Raw genomic sequence first — 20,393 nt, forward strand, 5'->3', positions numbered from 1 at the left:
GAATATCGTAACTGATATGTTTCGATAAAAATGAAAATTTGAGATGTTTTGCCTCATATTCTTCTCTTTATTTTTTTTCGAATTTGGTTTTGTCCAAAAGATTTTTATATTCTTAGCTTGCAGAATATGGGAGAGCTCCTCCTTTCTAGTTTTGGTTTTTTTTATGGATTTGTATTAGTATGATTAAAGTATTGTTCAAACTTTTTTTTCCTCCGGGGGGGCCCCTGAGCAATTGCCCCTTTTGCCCCCCCCCCCCCTTTAATCCGGCCTTGCTGTCAGCAATCTGTAGCAGATTGACATAAGTTCTGTAATTAGTAAAGATTGTTAATATTTAATAACCTCACTGAATCATAAACATTTTATTAAGAACGAGCTCACCCGGTGTGCTTTGCTACACCTTACAATAATTATTGAAATTTTTGGTACCTAATTAGGCTGGAACAAATATCAATTTCTTCTTCTGTCAATCCCCCCCCCCCCCCCCCCCTTCGAAATTTCCAAAATCCCGAAGGGGGGAATAAATAAAGTTTGAAATGTTTTAGGTAAATTTCGAATAAAAATTCAAATATCCGAAAGATTACAAGACTAAGAACCAAATTTTGGAAGATGGAAATGAATTCACATTTTGTATTCTTGATTTTATTGAATTTTTCGATAAAAAAAATACATGATTTATAAGTTTTATGCAATAATATAGTCTGCAATTCGGTTGCATACAAGCTTTCGTGCAATTTAATCCAATTTAATTGTTTTTCGCATTATTTTTTATTGTCCTCCCCCCCCCCCCCCTCGCGATGTTCCAACTCCGAGTGACAAAAGAAGGATTTGAAATTTGTTCCGGCCTTACTTAACTTTTTATTTATTTACTCAAAATTTTCAATTTAATTTCAAAATCCTTAAAATGTTTTTTCATAAAAAAATTTGCAACTTTGTTTATTTTGAAATCTTCATTATTTTTTTTTTTAAATCCGTGTTTTAATCCTTTTAATGACTCTGGATTTCTTTGCTTCAAAAGTTTAACATTTATGCCAATTTTTATTTATTTGAAATCATCGCTGTCCCTTTTTAACATTTTTTGTAACAAAGTAACGTCACGGGACACTTATTTTACCTATTCGTTTTCTAATTATTGTTCAAATTGTGAGTGACCCCCTTCCCCATTCCTATATCCCCCCTATATGGAAGAAAGTGTGGCCTCATAACATCAGAAAAACACTTATTGTATACAAACACGACCCTAATTTTAGTGGGTTGTGCCAACGTAAGAACTTTTAACTACACAAATAACACACGACGTATTATAGGACACGACACTTAACGTTCTTACTAACGGAAAAAAAGGAACTAAAATAACCTTTTTGTCAACCGGTCGACATCGAGCCCGAAACCGGTCGACAAAAAGGTAATTTTAGTTCCTTTTTTTCCGTTAGTAAGAACGTTAAGTGTCGTGTCCTGTAATACGTCGTGTGTTATTTGTGTAGTTGTAAATACGACCCCATGTCATATACCCAAGTAACACTTAAAATCCATTTTGGTTTTATAATTCTCTAACGATAGTTTATAAACGTTTTATATTATCTTTTATTGTTTTAAAACGCATTAATGGGCAACCTTTTCACAACTGGCCTCCAGGACATCTATAAGCGTATAAAATATCCAAGTTATATAACAACAATAAATTTATTTGATTTGATTTTTATTTAGCTCTTTGAGGGCCTTATAAAACATTAATGTATTTGTAAATGATAGTCGATTTGCAAATGGTTTAAAATACCATCTTATAAACCTGTTTTGATCTATAAAAGCCCTTTCGTAGCATTTGTGTTCTTATAAGGTCATTACAAGTTGTTTAGGTTATAAACAGGCAAATAAATAACTTTATGTGGCGTCTATAAATCATTTATAAGAAACGAAACCTCCTATAGGCTATAAAAGTTTCATAAAAGTTATTCGGCCGGACAATCGGTTTACAAAAGCAAGTCGTCTGGCAATCTTCCAAAATGTCAACAAAAGAATGTTTTCGGTGAAAAACTGAATAAATATGTATTTTGCTTCTCCTGGGCACAAAATAGGACCGAATTCACCTCTCCGAACGTTTGGCAAATAGAACTGCAATAGAATCATCAATTATTGCCTAAGAAAGTGTAGTGTTGCTGAAGTGAAACTCAAGATTAAATCTTAGGTGAAAGTATTCGAAAGTTTAATTATTGAAATGAGATAAATGTAATAATAATATGTAATTGTGCTATAAAAAAAACCATTGATGTTGTGAAATAAAGTTACTCCTAATACAAAATTTTAAAAAGTATTTGTAAATTTCATTCAATAATTATTCAATGTTCCACCATTAACATCCCTTGAACCGAAAAAGTTTTATAAGGTATATGTAACGTTCTTTCGAAAATATTATCTACAGGGCCTCTAGACCTTTTGTATTTATAAGATTCCTTAAAAAGATTTTAAGAAACACATCATGCCTAACGCAGATTCATAAGAATAACTTGTAGATAGCAACACAACTTTGTTGGTTTATAGAATCTTATTAAAGCAACCCTTTTAAATACCAAACACTTTTATAAGACGAAAAAGTTATTTAAAAGTTTGATTAGTAATTTTTAGAAAACATAATCGTTTTATAAGGTTCAGTAACGACTATTATTAATTTCGTATATTATCGCCATTTTCATGGTAAATAAATGGGATATTTTTTAACAACAGTTTTCTGTTTCTGAAAGTAATCCTCATTTAATTCATGCTCTATAAAAGCTCAGCATCCCAATGGCTGAAATAATTTTGAAAACTTCATCTTGAAGAACTACAACAACAAAATTTACTAAAAAATTGATATTTTTTATGAATTCTATCGGGTTTTCATTGCTTAAAATAGCAGTTTACTGTAGGCCCGTTATTTGAACGTAATTTTTAAATACATATATGCGGTGAACTTAAAAGCGCAAGTTAATTTAGAGCAGGTAACGAAAATTCAGAATGTGAAAATAATATTAAATTTCTTCACAGATTCATAACAAATAAATTTTAGCTTCTGATTTGTTTTTTTTTTATATTTGACTTGAATGAGATTCATTTGTTTTAAAAATTATTTTTGAAAACCAAATTCCGGAGCAGAAATATTTGTAAATGAAAATTATATGATAAATAGGTTTTATAAGCAAAATTCATACAGAACTTAAGAAGTTGAGTTGGCTTGTAAAGGTTTTATAATTTGCTCTACAGAACCTACTGCAGAAGGGCCTTTTTGTGCTACTAAGCGTTGTATAGGAGTTTTATAGATTCTTACATAACCGAACGTGGTTTTATAGCTTGAATTCTTAGTTAGACTGGAGAGCATTAAAAAACTCAAATTGTTACTTGGGTATGGCTCAATTCTCGATATACCCTCTCATGCCAAATTTAGTTTCGTTTCCTTTATTAGTTGTCGAGTTATGCTATAACATTTTTATCGAAGCCCCTCTCCCTACCTATCTCCTGTTTGGAAGGAGGGGATCAAGATCAAACATTCCGTGTATGAAAATACACTCCCATTCCAAATTCTGTTCCATTTGATCGATTGTAAATATGATTGTCCCCATGTCATGTTTGGTTCCATTTGTGTTCTTGGTTTATGCAAAACAATCGTATGTGAGCTCCCGTCTTCCCTAACTGTATCCCCAATTTAAGAAGAAAGAAGTCTCAAAGAAGCAACAACCATTTTTCGTATCCAAGTGCTTTCCCATGTCAAAGTTGTTGAAATTGGTCGATTAGTTCTCGAGTTATGCGAAAAATTGTAGAGAAGCCCCCCCACTCTTCTTCCTATAAACCCATTGGAAGGAGGCAGTAATACCAAATACAGTAGTTTTTCGATTTTATCACGTTCAAAAAAAAATTTACCGTGAATATGGCGAAACCGTGAATTTGGCGAAACTAAAAATTGAAGTGGAAAAAAGTATTTTTATTGATAACGATTGGTAACGATTTGTATCAATAAATTTTGATCGTAAGATGTAATTATCAAAGATTACTAAACACAAAGGATCGATTTCAGTTTAAATTATTCTTCTCTATAGCAATTTTAGGATTTTTTTCTTAATATTAATCCATTTAGAATATAAATTTGAAAGTCGACATCTTACTAAAGTTAATTATTTAGTTTTTATGGAAATTTAACAGTCTCTCTTAACAGTTATCTCTTATGCCGATTTTGAAAAAGAGTTCGATGAAAAATGCATCAAAAAATTTTCATCTGCATATTCCAAATTTCAGTATTTTAATCTTCACACCTTTGATTAAATTAAAAGTTTACGTTTTCGAAAAATATTTTGAAATTTAGACATTTAAAGTGTGTTTCTCGAAATTTGCTATATGGGCAGATTATGCTTTGTTTTTCATATGTATAAAAACGGAAATCTTAGTCCTTTTTACATATTTTAAGGTAAAGCTAGCAGAATTTCATTTTGATCTTTCCAAATTATCCATTCAGAAAATACTAAAAGGCTGTTCAATTAAACAAAGAAATCAGATACACTTATCTCTTTCCGAAAACGCTTAAATTCTTCTTCATTTTTATTTGGTTCGCATAACCAAAAAAGTTTACTTTTTTAGAAAATAAGCATTTTAATGGCATTTTCATATTATTGAATACTTATATACCACAACATAAATCATAAAAATATCATGAACAAAAACGCTCTACACTTTTGAACAAAAATTAAGGTTCTGGAAATAGTTTCTGAATGATTTCAAAAAAAGCGTGATAAAATCGAAACCATAACCGTGATAAAATCGAGCGTGAATTTGGCGAGTATTGATAAAATCGAACAATGATAAAATCGAAAAACTACTGTATTCATAAAACATTCTTTGTGCTCAAACACCCTCCCAAGCCAAATTTCGTTCCATTTGATGGGTAAGTTCCTGAGTGATGTAAAAAATTTTAAGGGAGCACCCTCCTCCCTTAAGATTTTCCAACTGGAAGAGCGGGAGGTTCTCAAAATATCATAGAAACATTTCTCATTATTTATCCCCCAACCCTCCCCTCTCCAACGTTCCTACGGCCTGGCATTTTGAGGTCCTGCTATGACCAGGGCCGCATTAAAGTATCGGGAGGCTCGGGGCAATTTTTATCGGGGGGCCCCTATGAGTAATTTTTTATCATATGCCATCCCAGAGAAAACATAGTATTTTAAACATATATAGGAACCGGAAATGAGTTCAGTTTGTTGCCAGATTATCCGGTTTTATACGGGCATGTTCTAATATTTAATTTCAAAGCCCAGGTTTTGCCAGATTCACTCACATTGCTTGCAATACCAAACAAAAAACTTGAGTTGAGCTATTATAATTTTTATTTTTGTGTCAAACGGAAATTTGGCCAGCTTAGTATATTGCATTGAAATATCAATTATGCCTAGTGCCTTCAAACAATAATTGTTAACACGTCACGTGCAAATGTTGCATAAGAATTAATCTTGCTTGTAACTCTGATTAAAGCTGTTAAATACAAAATTCATTCCAATTTATTTAACAGCTTAATCATCATCCCAAATTTTCAGATTGAGGAAACATTAAAGATGGATATTAAAATGTTTTTTTTTTTTCATGATTTATTGCAGATCATCGAAAGCTGATTAGAAAGATCGAAAGCAAAATAAATATTTTCATCATGACGATTGGGAAATAATATTAATATCTAAGACTTAGAATTGAAAACTTAAAAAAATAAGAGAACAGAATTAAAATTCCATAGAGATGCTGATATGAGAGTTCAAGAGTAAAATTCGATACCTTAAATCATTATTAATTCAGAATCACAAATCAGTGGCCCAAATTAAAATCACAATTTCAAATCTAGGTTTAAGAAACAAAAACAGATAACAAATGAATTTCTAATTCAAAGTTAAGAAACAAAGTTGCAATCAGAGTGAAAGCAGGAATTACTAAATTTATAATTTAAATCCAAATTTTTTATTTCTAAATCCTTTTCATGAATGCAATGTGTTCGAAATTGAAAAAAAGTGGAATAATCACAATTTTGTATAAAGAAAAAGATTTTCATCTGATCGAATATTTAGTAACAGAAACTTTTGTCCAATAGTTCATCTAAATGTGACAAAATGTTCAAAACTCAGAATCATACATCTGGAAGCAGATTAGATTAAAATAATCTTGTTTAGAGACTCACTTATTCAACTCGCAATTCAACTTTGAATGTGTTTTTATGATAAAAAATAATTTGAGATTGGTAAACAAAAAATAATATGCTGATTTCCGGTTATTTGCTTAAGTACAGAATATTTTTAAATAAAAGTTCATCAGAATCATTAGTATCAAACATGGTTTGAATTGGAAAGTTTCATTTAGAAAAGTTTCATTTAGAATTTCAAATCACAGACTGAAATTGGAATGGAAAATTAATTGAGTATTGCCGATTTGTCTACAGTTGTTATTTAATATTTGATTTTTTTTTTAAATCAGTTACATATTGGGAAAAGGGTAGAGTGTTTAAGCCTACGCAAATTTCAATAATGATCAAAAAGCTATCAGAATCAGAATGGAATCCACATGAATCAGAAAAATTCTTGATTTCTACCAGTTACAATATATAGAAATTCCAACAAAAAATAAGATAACAACTTCATCTGACATCATTAAAGAAAGCTGTTGAACATTGGATGTAAAAAATTTAAATCATTCAACAAACTTGTTGAAGATCGACTGCGAAAGGATTGGACTTATGGTTTTAAAAAAATATCAACGATTCAGATAGTTTTTTTTCAATTTTGTCAAAATTCCCGTTTTCTGCAAGTTTGGAAAAAATAACAAAATGAAAACTTCCATAACATTGAGTATGAATTTGTGTTGAATTTTACGGTTTTGTCAAAAAAAGTAATTGAAGAACTTATTTTTTACCTATTTTTGAAGTTATCTCGAAAACTTTAGCTGACAAAAAAAAATATTTGGACTCAAGTCAAAATCAGTTCTGAGATTCCTCGAACCTCGGAAAAATGTGATTTTTGTTGAATTGTGTTATGGTTTTTTCATAAATTTCATGGGCAAATCATGCTGAACATTGATTAAATTGAGTCATTTTACTTCAACATTTTCATGATTCAGCCTTAGAATGCATATCCCATAGGTATATAAATTCATTAAAGAAAATTTATGAATCTGTAAAAAAATTATAGAATCAAAAATGTAAACTGTAACATTGACAAATCTGGTTGAAAATCTGTGATATTAGGAATTTTTCATGATTTTGAAACTTTGCTCACCATCTTAATGCAATAATTTCATACGAAACTTCAAATCAAATAAAAAAAACACCGTTTATAGAAAAAAAGAGGCTTCGCGACAAAATTCAAAGTAAATTGTGAAAAACTTTTCGAAAATGTGCACAGAAAAAAAAATCGCTATGTTAAGCTCCATGAAACTTTTAAATGGAAGTGATGACGAAAAATTCCATCGCATCGGTTCGAACAAACAAGAGGTTTTTCTCAGAAAACGGTCCAATTTTTTACGAACCATAAAAAGACTTTCGAAAATTTTTGTTTCAAATATAAAAGAAAAAGAAAAAGATGATTCCTTTTTGTAAAAAAAGAATGTTCGCTAAACATTTCAAATCAATTAAAACATTTAAAATATTGAAAAACAATCAAAATCTGGTGATAAACCTATTAAATTTCGGCTGGTTTAAAAATCTTATATTGAAAAAATGTTCGAGTAGATGAACTCGTTTTATTTATCCTTGTTCACTTTTGTTTTTTGTCATTAAATTTTCGTTATAAAAAATTATGTAAAGCTCTGCAGACTATTATAAACCAAAATTTTATTTTTAATGCGGCCCGCCGAAAGAATTTCAAATTGAAAGTGGCCCGTTGCTTCCAAAGGTTGCTCACCCCTGTAATAGAATGTTTTGTAGTATTTTTACCCCTAAATGTGTGCAGCAAATTTACGTTTTTTCCTTAAAGACATGTAAATTTTCAAACGTTTTCATTTGATTTTTCATTAATAACAGATTTTGTTGCAACTTACCCCTTTTTCTTAGTAGGGTGAAAATCGCATGTTTTTGAAAACTTTAAAAATAACTGGTGAAACCAATAATTTTTCTGACTACGTCAATTTGGTGTCCCATCAACCTTAAAACTTTTGATGCACAAGAGGTATGATTATCTGTGGACGTTAATTTTTTAGATGCCATTGAAGTTGAGAAGTGTTGCATGTTGCCCCGGTTGACGGTACCTTTCTTTACCTCTATAATATTCTTCGAATTTAAAGTTGTGATTTTTAATTGGTAAACCCAATAGTTACTGATTTTATGAAACTTTTTTCCAGTCATCAGTTTTAAACAATATTGCATATGCATACGAATAATGTAATGTAAAAAAAATGATCCTGGCAGACTTTTGAAAGGTAAAGTAAAATGACAAAAAACTTTTTGTTTTCACCACTAAACTTCTCGAAACATTTTATTTCGAAATGTTTAGTGATTGCACTAATCATTATTTCCATTTTTTAAATAACATCCAAATACTTAATTTCATGAAGCTCCTGTGTTTTTTTTCGTGTATTTTTTGTCTATCTGGACTGATGTTTTGGAGGTCATCGGAAAATTTCAATAAGCTTTAAAAATATAAGATTGGCTTCTGTAGAGCGATCTCTATACTGCATGATTTTTTTAATCAGCTGAGCTTTTAAAAATAAACGTTCATTCTGCAATTAAAATTTCCAATTAATTTGAATAAATACTTCACTGAAGACCCGTAACTAAAAATCCAAGTTTTTTTGTTAAAATTTAAGCAAAAAATAGTATATAACTTTCCAAAATTAAAACAAAAAATACTGCTTCATTTATAGATTTTAGATTTTGTAAAGGAATTTACAAAAATGAGACACAAATTTTTCAACTTCAACATTGAAAATAACACGAGAGCGGTTTTTTTTTCTGTGCATGGTTCATGAAGTTATGAATTTTCACATGATGATAAATTTGTTGCTGGTATTTGCTAGGAGCATAAACAAAACACTTATTCAACAAAAAAGCTTTGAAAACTGCAAACAAAATAATCGATTTTTAAAAGCTCTATATACAGTATCTGATCACTTTTTTTGTAACCACTTTTCCTAAAATTTATCATTCAAATATTCATTTAAATTTTCCATTTCAAAGTTTGTTGTTAAGTCACTTATAAAATCTGTAATCACATGATGAACTGTGATGCAATTTTTATACGGTGTGTTGTGAAATTCCAGTTCATAAAAATATTGAATTTCCGTCAGCCGCTGTTGCACGTAAAAAAATTAAATATTGAAAAATTGAATGGTACATTGAGGCAAATGTATTCAAGAAGCAAAAAAAACATAAAAACCATAGTAATAGTTCATTTTTAAATTTTGACTTATGGCCAGGTTTTTGGGTGTGCCACGACGCGTCGGGTTTTTGACGTGGGTGTCCAAAATTAATTTTCGTCTCGCGTCTTCCATGACGTGTAACTTTTCTGGAACAAAACGAATCGTGAAGAAATTTTCAGCACTGATAGAGGAAACATCCCAAAACAAATACTGTCAAAACATTCCGGACATGACAACTTAGTCCGTTACCCTATTGACCACTTTATCAAGACGTTGCTTTTCCATCACTTTTGTCTGGGTCCCCTGACATTGCTCAAAATCGTCTTCACGAATTCTACTTCTTGGATAGGGGAAACTTTATTAACAACTGGCAGTGCAGATGGGGCGAGGATGAGTTGAATCGGTGGCTCCACTCGATTATCCCAAGGGTAAGCCTTAAGCCCCGGTTGAACAGATTAAACCTGGGTTCCTGTTTTCCCGTCTTATGTCCAATCATTATTCCTTGAATGCGGTGCTCGCTCGTATAAATATTGCTGGCAGCAATGTTTGTGGCTGTGGCCAAGGTTAACGACATCGAGCATATCGTTTGGTCATGTGAGGTCCACCTGTCCGCTAGAGCGAATTCAATAGACTCCCTTCGGGCCCGAGGAAATCCACCCTGCACCCCAGTAAGAGAGACATTGATTACATGTTCGAAATATACCTTTCCCTCAAAGCTATTGATCCTCATCTATAATTTTTTTATTTTCATATTTATCTATCTATTTCCTGTTCTTTTAAAAAAGTGGTGATCTAGACCTAAGAAAACATTTGTTGATTTACAAAACGAGTTTGATTCTTAAAGCCTCAAGGTATGAGCCGTTTCAAATAAAGAAATTACAAAACAAATAGGAGTTCGGGGAGTAGTCCACGAAGCTAAGTTTTATGATTATAAGCCACTTCTGCTTAACGAAAAACTTCTTCGTTTAGTTTTTTTTTGATAATTTTATCAAAATTTGCATAACCACAGGGGCTAAGGGACATGGCTTTGAGTACCTTTTTTTTAATACTTTCTCTATTTGAAATGGCTCAAACCTTTAGGCTTTAAGGAGCCAAGATCGATTATGAATGTTTACAATTGTGTTAACACTTTGTGAGAGAAGAAAGGAACTTTGAGTAATTTTTTCAGTTGTAGTTTTTACACACTTCAACCATTTTTTCCTAAATTTGGAAACATTTTGAGACTGACTCAAGGCTACATTTCTAAGTTTCATTTTTTCAATCTAACGTATAAAAAACGATTGAAATCGGTCATGATTTGCGAAATTCAACGCATTTCAAATTGAGTGTTCCGTTCGGGACGGTCGAACATTTAAGCCAAAACTTTTTTATAGTAACTTTAATTCGAGTGTGCTTTTCGAATGAAATATTTGTTATAAATAAATCTTTTACAAAATCTGTATTCAAAAGAAATCGGTCGAAGGGGACCAAAGTTATTGATAAAAAAACTGGTGCTTCATGTTCCTTCCGAACAAAACGTCTCAAAATCCCATGCAAACTAAATTATTGTTGAGCGACCTCTTCCTGTGTTCCGATCTGGCCCAAATGTGGCAACCTTGTACTAGGCCTAGAATCAATATTAGACTGCAGCGCATAACATTCAACAGGTTTAAAATTTCCCATACACATTTTGGGAACACTAATGTACATAAATACATTCTTCATCCCCTGAAAATGTGACATCTTTGTAAGAACCTCCATCTCCTTAAACAATTTCACCAGTTAAGAAAAAAAATCGAGAACGTTTACCCGCGGAAGGGACAGGAGGGTGCTTATATCATATCAGTAGCAGACTTATTTCTTCACATTGGATTTACAGTTTGATTTACTAAGTCCCTAACGTCATTTTCTATCATTAAAATTTAAAATGATTGATTGGAATCGTATACCTGTAGCATATTCTTTTTTATTTTAATTAATTATCTACGACAAGCAAAAGCTTCCCAAGTAATCAACGTGTTTACACTGCAAAGTGCCATTATGCGTCATCGTACTCAAGACTAATCCTTTATATTGGGCAATCTGATAATTTTTATGCGAAATTTAGAGTCAACTGGAAAAGAATTCGCTTTTCAGCTGCAAAAATAGCTCGCTTACGCTTATGTACTAAGCCACTTTAGCGACGTGCTTATTTATTATTGCCTCAAACCGAGCAACGTCGAACAGCCGTATTATGTACCTACATTTCTGGTTGGCTTTCTGGTAGATTCTCGCTCGTCCGTCGTTGCCGGTTGGCTTATGTACTTGAGTCATTTCAGTATTTTTTCTGCCTTTTTCTGTCTGCGCTTGTTTGAAGGCAACTCTCACAGCAACGTTCCCGTTTTTTGAGCTCCGTAAGCGAAACTGAACTGAACTGAATTTTTCTTCGACGGCCATTCTCACACGAGTGGATGCCGGATGGTAGAACAAAAATTAAATGGCAAATGGAAATCAAATCGTTTGTGGTAGTATTTTGCAGTTCACTCGCGGGGGATTCTTTTTTTTTAGCTTTCGTTTGATTGGCTTCGCAGTTCATCATCCTGCATCCGGTGGATAATGTTTCATTCTGAGAATCTGAAGAAAAACTGCCACCGTTTGTTGACCACATGATTGGTATTGTTAGCATTGTTGCATTCAATTGAATAACTTATACGCTAATAATGAGCTTTTTAAAACATAACTAATACATAGAGTAGATTTGAGAATTGAAAACCAACAATATTAGAATGCAGACCTTACATTTATTTAAAAAATGGATAGACAAAAGCATTAAAAGTGCGACTCAAAATAAAATAACTTGAATAACAGCATTCTGTAGAGAGTAAACTTGAAAAAAAAATGCAACAAATTGTTTTGTGGATAACTTTTGAATGCATTGATGAACATTGATGACATATTAAGTGAAGCTACCTAGTAATGTAATGTAAACGTGTACAAAATTTGGTGACGATACAGAAGGTCACTGACAAAATTCTTTGGGCAGGATCGAGAAAAATCCTGGAGTGGGAGACCCAAACACAGCTAAAAATCAATTAGGAGAGATGAGGGCATAACGAGCACCCGAGGCATAATGAGAAGTCCATTTTTCTACATAAGTACGTATTTTCTTAAACAAATTTTCATGAGGACTTGTTTCGTACTACCTATAGTATTAATTTTTCACCAAAATAGAAATATCCTTTTCATATTTACAGAAATATTAAATAATAACCAGCTAGGTTCTCAAGTGACGAAAATATTATAATTTTTGAGCACCACCAAATAAGCTTTTATGACCTTTAAATCATCTTGATCTGAAATGTACACACTGCAACATGATCTACACATTGTTTCTAAATTTTCAGCATCATAAAATTTTTGATTTTTCACTTTAATCAATTGTAAAACGCGTTTTAACTTTAATTTGTTCACTAGAGGCGAACAGAGCACTTTCAATGAAGGCATATTGAGCATTTTCTGCCGGAGAATCTAGCAGCGAATTCAACTCGATGAGGTCAACTGGATAATAGAGCTACAGCTTAACTTGTATCGTCTGACGATTTGGCCTATTGGTTAGATGTCGGAGAGGTAATCAGTAGACTCGAGTTCGATTCCTGTTCGAGGGGATTTTTTTTGCACATACCATTCATGATTGATTTTTTTTTTATTGTTACATTATACGGCTTATAGCATCAAAGCATCATCCGTCAAACAAAACATAATGTATGAACATGAGTTAATTCTTTGAATTCTACAAACAGACCTAGATTATTTTGTTTTTGCTTTGTTTGATGAATTTACGCCTCACCGTTTAGTGCAATCATGATCATAAATGATAAAAGAAGAAAAAAAATCACCTCCACCAGGAATCGAACTCGAGCCTACTGATTATCTCTCCGACATCTAACCAATAGACCAAATCGTCAGACGATACAAGTTGAGCTGTATCTCTATTACTCAATTGACTTCATCGAGTCGAATTCGCTGCTAGATTCCCCGGCAGAAAATGCTCATTATGCCTTCATTAATGGTGCTCATACTGCCTCGGGGGGTTTCTCATTATGCCTCTACAGTGACTGGTTTTCAGCTTTCGGCAAAATTTTTTAAAATGCATCTTTAAACGTTTTTATCTACTTTTTCAAGTTTCATCCAATTAGACAATAGACTATTTGAGTGTCGGAACACGAAACAATGATGTAATTCACATATTACAGCTGTTCTCTATGGTTAAATAAGCATTTTCCTTAAGGTGCCCATTATGCCCTCATCTCCCCTATTCATCCAAAATTCATCTGGTAAAAGGAGATTTCGTCTGGATGCACTGGCATAGACAAGTACGGTTTATTTTTTCTCCGAATTTCTTTCCAGTTATTGGATGCGTTACTTACGGTTTATGGATGCTAAGGACGGTCATATTGCTTTGGCTGCTACGAAACTTTCCGTGCGAGTGAAATCCGTGGACAAATTAAGGTTTGAGTGCGTATTTTCCGGTATTTTCAATTTCGGTATTGGGCGATTCATTAGAATTGTTTACACGCGATCCCCAATAAAACAAATACCGGAAATTTGAGTGAGTAGTAGTGCAAGTGGGGTCGCTTAGTCAATAGCGACATTTCCAAAACACACGAATACCGAGCACCCAGTGTGTAGTAGTGCGATTTACAGTGCTAGACACGAAAAGCTCCTACTCGATTCGAGCAGTTCGGGTATGTGTCTGGGCTACTCGAAAGTTTTTTCAATTCGAGTAAGATTATAGCAATCGTAGAAGGGGTGCCAAATAAGTGGAATATCTTGAAATTCGAATCTGAAACAAATTATAAGGAGGTGTAAAAAATTGCTAAGTTGGTGTTAGGGGGAGTGATTTCTTTTCTGGTATACGAAATTTTTGCTTACCAACGATAGTGGAAAAAGGCATTTGAAAAAACGCGTGCCATGGATGGCGCGCCCCCCGGGGGTGGGGGACCTACAATATATGTAGATTCATCCCCCATTCCCCCCTATATGCGTTCGTCAAATTTTGACGGGCGAAAAATTTTCTTGAAAGTCCAAAGACCAGGTGAAAATCCTACACCGCTCCCAAAAAATCCGTTTTGGTTTTCGTCATTTGTTGAGGCTAAGATTGGAAAACCACTTCGAAAGGAAATCGATATGGCTATCGATGGTAAAGGACTAAGCTATACACTTAGTACCTACAACACTAAACTTGCAGAAGAACTTAAGAAAAATCAAAGAGCTTGATACAAACACCGCAATAGAAATTATTGACCACCCGGGACTCAACAAAACGCTTGGGATCGCCTATCTTCAAGAAGCAACCGACATATCGGAAGAAGAAATTTTGAAAGAGTTGAAAAGTCAGGGTGTGACTGCTGTCAGAAAGATAACGAAATATATCGAAAAGAAACAAGTCAATACGCCGATGATGGTCCTGACTTTTGGCAGTACTAAATTGCCGAAAGAAGTTTACTTTGGATGGATTAAGGTATCGATACGAACGTATTATGAGAGCCCGATGTTTCTGCAAAAACTGCCTTAACTATCGCCACACAAAAAAACGTTGCGATCAGACAACGCGTTGCACACGTTGCGCTGGAAATCATCCAAATACAGAAAAGAGCTGTAAGGAAGTTTTTCGCTGCCCGCATTGTCCGGACGGCAAAAACGAGCACTCCGCGGCGGGGCGTGAATGCCCGTTATACCGCCATTGAAGTATCCACTTTTATCGTGTAAGCGATGTTCGAATAGATCGGTTTCAAATGATATGCCCTTTCGAAAGGGTTCTATGTTTTTCGATGTCAAAAATGATAGGAGAGTGAGAGAGGATTAGAATTGTACAATTGGAGGACTGAATACATTTTTTTTGGTTTGGCATTTCAACGAGACAACATCTCTTTTATTTTGCTCCTGATCAACCACCACCCGTTTTTCCAGACTATTTCAAGTGACGACGAGGAGAAAAATTTTAAGTTTTTTGTCGAGTGAAATAATCTGAAGATCTTTTTCGATGCGATTTTGTATCGCTTTTGGTGCGTGCTTATAACAAACATTGAACAAACAGAACAAGAACAGTTTAGTTGTGCAGAAATCTTTAGATTTCTAATTTCCACGTGTTATTTTTTTTCTACGGATAAAAGTGCTTCGCCATCTGCTGCGAAAATTGTATTGTTCCGAGGTAACGGAAGTGTTTTCTTTTGTTCCGGTGCTCGAAACGCCGAAGTACATACGGTTTTCAGCGAATAGCATAAAAAGGAAGAGTTTTGAGAAACAAAAGAAAGTTCGGTACCCACATGTAAACGACGCCATTTTGACCGAAAAGAAGAGTTCCTTTGTACTTTTTTCTATCGAAGCCGGCGCTTCCCATTTCTGTTAAATTGAAGCTGCTCTGTTAAAGTTCCATAAAAAAAACGCATTTTTTATCGTGCGGTGTGCTTTGCATTTTTTTTTATTTTTTGATGCTGGTAGCGATACGGCGTTGTTCCTGTTTTGAGGTTACGTGCTGCGGTCTGTGCTAACCGTTGTTCTTCCTGACGAAAATCTCATCGTTTGAGGAAAAAATCAACTAAAAAAAAAAAAGAAGATACACCGGAGGATTTTACCATAGAAGTTTGGTTTTGGCAGGTTCGTTTGTTGGTCTTTTTTTAAGGCATTTTAAGACGAATCTTTTTTGTACTAGCTGATATCAGGTATGTTTTTTGATTTTAAACTGTTTTAATTTTTTTTATTTTACTTGACGATAATGATTTTTTTTTTAGGTTTATCATTTATTAATTTTTTTTCTTTTTATTTATTTCATTTTTTTTTATTTTATTTTGTGTTTGTCTTTTTTTTTGTGTATTTTTTTTTTTTTTTAATTTTTTTTTTTCGGGATTACACTATTTTGAATTTATTGCCGATTTTTTTTATTCTGTGATTTTTTTTCTTGCTGTGATAAATTACACTAGTTTACAGCATTTTTGAACTCAGTAAAGTGAAATTCATTTCCAATGAGAAATCGGGCGCTGAATCCGAAAATGAAATTCAAAAAAATCTCAGTAGAACCGTTTTTGAGTTATGCTCCAAATATGAAATTTCGAAAAGATTAAAAAAGTTCTTTTACTTAGATTAAAATATCTCAGACGGTATTACAGTAATTTGAAATCTCTCTTTTGCATATTGAAGGTGAATAAATTTTCTATCGATCATCTGAACACTGTTTTTGCGTTTGACCAACAGTATTGTTGGTATTAGTGACTTTATGAGAAAAAAATTTATAAAAAACGCATTTTTTTAGAGAAAATTTTGTTTCAACGAAAGTTTTAGACTCGATGGTAGCATTTAAAAAATATTATTTTCTTTTGCGCTTAAATGTCAATTCAAAACAAAGATTTCAAGTGGTTATTTATCAAAATCGGTTGGAAATTGAAGAAGTTATGGCTACTTTACCATAACTGTAATTTTTGCAGTTTTTAATAATTTAACGAACCGCAGTATACTTATCATAGTATAGGTAGAATGAAACATGATAAATCTCACTCGCTCCAAGTCAAAATTATTTATTAGCTTACCAGAAGGTCACATGCCAAGTTTCAAGAAGATCTGATTATAGGGAGGGGTGCTTAAGTCTCAAACGTGAATAAAATTTTGAGTTATTTTGCCCGGAAGGAACGAAAAATACTGGTTTTTCATCAATAATTTTTTTCATCACTGGCTGATTGTTTTTTATGTTTGATTTTCTTAAAGCCTAAGTTAAGACAAATATTTCACCCGAAGACTGTAACTCGATTGGTTTTGAAACAGAAAAGTTATTGCGGTTCAAAGGCCGCAAATTTTGTCCAACACGCAATGAGTACTTTTTACGCATTGCGTTTTATACGACAATTTTCGACCAAAATACAATCTTTGAACCGCAATAACTTTTCTGTTTCAAATCCAATCGAGTTACAGTCTTCGGGTGAAATATTTGTCTCAACTTAGGCTTTAAGAAAATCAACCATAAAAAACAATCAGCTAGTGATGAAAAAAGTTATTGATGAAAAGCCAGTATTTTTCGTTCCTTCCGGGCAAAATACCTCAAAATTTTATTCACGTTTGAGACTTAAGCACCCCTCCCTATAATCAGATCTTCTTGAAACTTGGCATGTGACCTTCTGGTAAGCTAATAAATAATTTTGACTTGGAGCGAGTGAGATTTATCATGTTTCATTCTACCTATACTATGATAAGTATACTGCGGTTCGTTAAATTATTAAAAACTGCAAAAATTACAGTTATGGTAAAGTAGCCATAACTTCTTCAATTTCCAACCGATTTTGATAAATAACCACTTGAAATCTTTGTTTTGAATTGACATTTAAGCGCAAAAGAAAATAATATTTTTTAAATGCTACCATCGAGTCTAAAACTTTCGTTGAAACAAAATTTTCTCTAAAAAAATGCGTTTTTTATAAATTTTTTTCTCATAAAGTCACTAATACCAACAATACTGTTGGTCAAACGCAAAAACAGTGTTCAGATGATCGATAGAAAATTTATTCACCTTCAATATGCAAAAGAGAGATTTCAAATTACTGTTATGCCGTCTGAGATATTTTAATCTAAGTATAAGAACATTTTTAATTTTTTCGAAATTTCACATTTGGAGCATAACTCAAAAACGGTTCTACTGAGATTTTTTTGAATTTCATTTTCGGATTCAGCGCCCGATTTTACATTAAAAATGTTGGTCAGTTAATCAAGTTCACGATTTTTTTAAAATTTTGTAAACTAGTGTTATTGTTTTTTTTTTAATTCATTAGTGATTTTTTTTTTTCATTATATCATGGCACTTTCTACGACTGCTGAACAATTTATTCCGGGGGCTATACCGTTTAGCCAATACGTTGAGCATTTACAATTCTTGTTTCAACACAACAATTACCCTGAGGCAAAATATAAAACCTCTTTTCTGGCTGTTTGCGGAACCGAGGTTTATTCCCGCATTAAAGCCCTTTTTCCGGGAAGGGATATTAATCAGATTACTTACAAGGAAATAATTGATGGTTTGAAAAAGTACTATGACAAATCTGATTCCGAGGTAATGCAGAGTAACGATTTCTGGACTCGACGTCAACGTCATGACGAAAAAGGAATAGATTTTATTTTGTCGGTTAAGCAAGCAGCCGAGGAATGTAATTTCGGAGATCTTAAAGAAAGATTTACCAGGGATTTGTTAGCCATTGGGGTGTTTGATAAAGATTTGCAATTGAGAATGTTTTACGAAGATAACCTAACACTTAGTAAAGCTGAGAAGATGATTATTAACAGCGAATTGACAAAAGAGAAGATGCGTAAACTGAATATTGCCGAAGAGAAATCTAGTATTATTGCGCGTTTGGGGCGTAGAGACGAAACTTTTTATCGCAAGCCTAATTACCGGGATCGAAGCAGAAGCAATAGCAGAGATCGTTACGTGAGATTTCGTGACTCTAGTAGAGAGAAACAAAATTCGAAGAAGCCTTTATATGTTTGTACCTACTGTAAAAAGAAAGGTCATACTGTGAATTTTTGCTATCGTTTAAATCGTCGAAGTCCCAGAGCGTACCAATCTACTTCTCGTTCCAACTATCCGTCCTCTGTTAAATTTATTGATGCTACCAGGCCTGAGCCTTCCACATCTGGTTTATTTAAACGGTTGAAGTTGGATATTTCTGATTCTGATGAATCTGATGAAGCATCATGTTTGATGATTTCAGTTGTTAATAAAATTAGCAAACCCTGTTATATTGATGCGTTGGTAGAAAATCGTAGGATGAATTTAGAGGTTGATTGTGGTTCAGCTGAAAGTGTAATTTCGGAGGATTTTTATTTGAGAGAATTTAAAAACTACAATCTCTCCCCATGTAATATGCGTTTGGTGGTAATCGATGGTAACAAACTAAATGTTCTAGGAAAATTCAAGGTTTTAGTACAGCTAAATGGTATTAGAGAACTGGTTGACCTGGTAGTACTGCAGTGTAGCAATGAATTTGTTCCTCTGATGGGCCGGACCTGGCTTGACGTATTTTGTTTGGATTGGAGAAAGGCTTTTGCTAAACCGTTGGTCCCGGAGAGCTATGTTAAAACACTGAAGCAGGAGGAAATAGTTCAGAATTTAATGTGTAAGTTCCCTAGTGTTTTCGATAAAGATCTTTCTAAACCGATTATTGGTTTTGTAGGCGATATTGTGTTGAAAGATTACACTCCAATTTTCAAAAAAGCTTACGAAGTACCTTTGAGATTGCGGGACAGAGTTTTAGAACATTTAAAACAGCTAGAACAAGACAATATCATTTCTCCAGTTGAAGTAAGTGAGTGGGCATCACCAGTGGTTGTAGTGATTAAAAAGGATCAGGGAATTCGATTAGTAATCGATTGTAAAGTTTCAATCAACAAATTAATTGTTCCAAACACTTATCCTTTACCTTTGGCACAAGATATTTTTGCGAAATTGGCAGGTGCAAAAATATTCTGTTCTCTTGACCTAGCTGGTGCCTACACCCAATTGCTTCTATCAGAAAAATCAAAGAATTTCATGGTGATTAACACTATCAAAGGTTTGTATTCTTATAATCGTCTTCCACAGGGAACAGTTTCCAGTGCTTCTATTTTTCAAAAAGTAATGGATCAAATTTTAAAGGGTTTAGAATATGTTTGTTGTTATCTTGATGATGTTTTGATTGCTGGAAAGGATATCATTGACTGCAAAAGGAAGCTTTATTTGGTTTTAGAGAGATTGTCTAAAGCCAACATCAAAGTAAATATTAAGAAATGCAAATTTTTTGTAAATCGTTTACCATATTTAGGACATATTTTGACAGCTGATGGGTTGTTACCCTGTCCTGATAAAGTGGAGACTATCCGTGCAGCAAAAGCTCCGAAAAATGTTTCGGAGTTGAAGGCTTTTTTAGGTTTATTGACATTTTATTCTAAATTCATTCCTAATTTATCATCTCGTATTCACGTTTTATATTCGCTTTTAAAGAAAGATACTAAGTTTGTTTGGAATGGCGAATGTGAAAAGGTTTTTTTTGACTGTAAACAATATCTTCTTAACC

The sequence above is a fragment of the Uranotaenia lowii genome, chromosome 3 (genome assembly GCF_029784155.1).
Source record: "Uranotaenia lowii strain MFRU-FL chromosome 3, ASM2978415v1, whole genome shotgun sequence".
Taxonomy (NCBI): Eukaryota; Metazoa; Arthropoda; class Insecta; order Diptera; family Culicidae; genus Uranotaenia; species Uranotaenia lowii.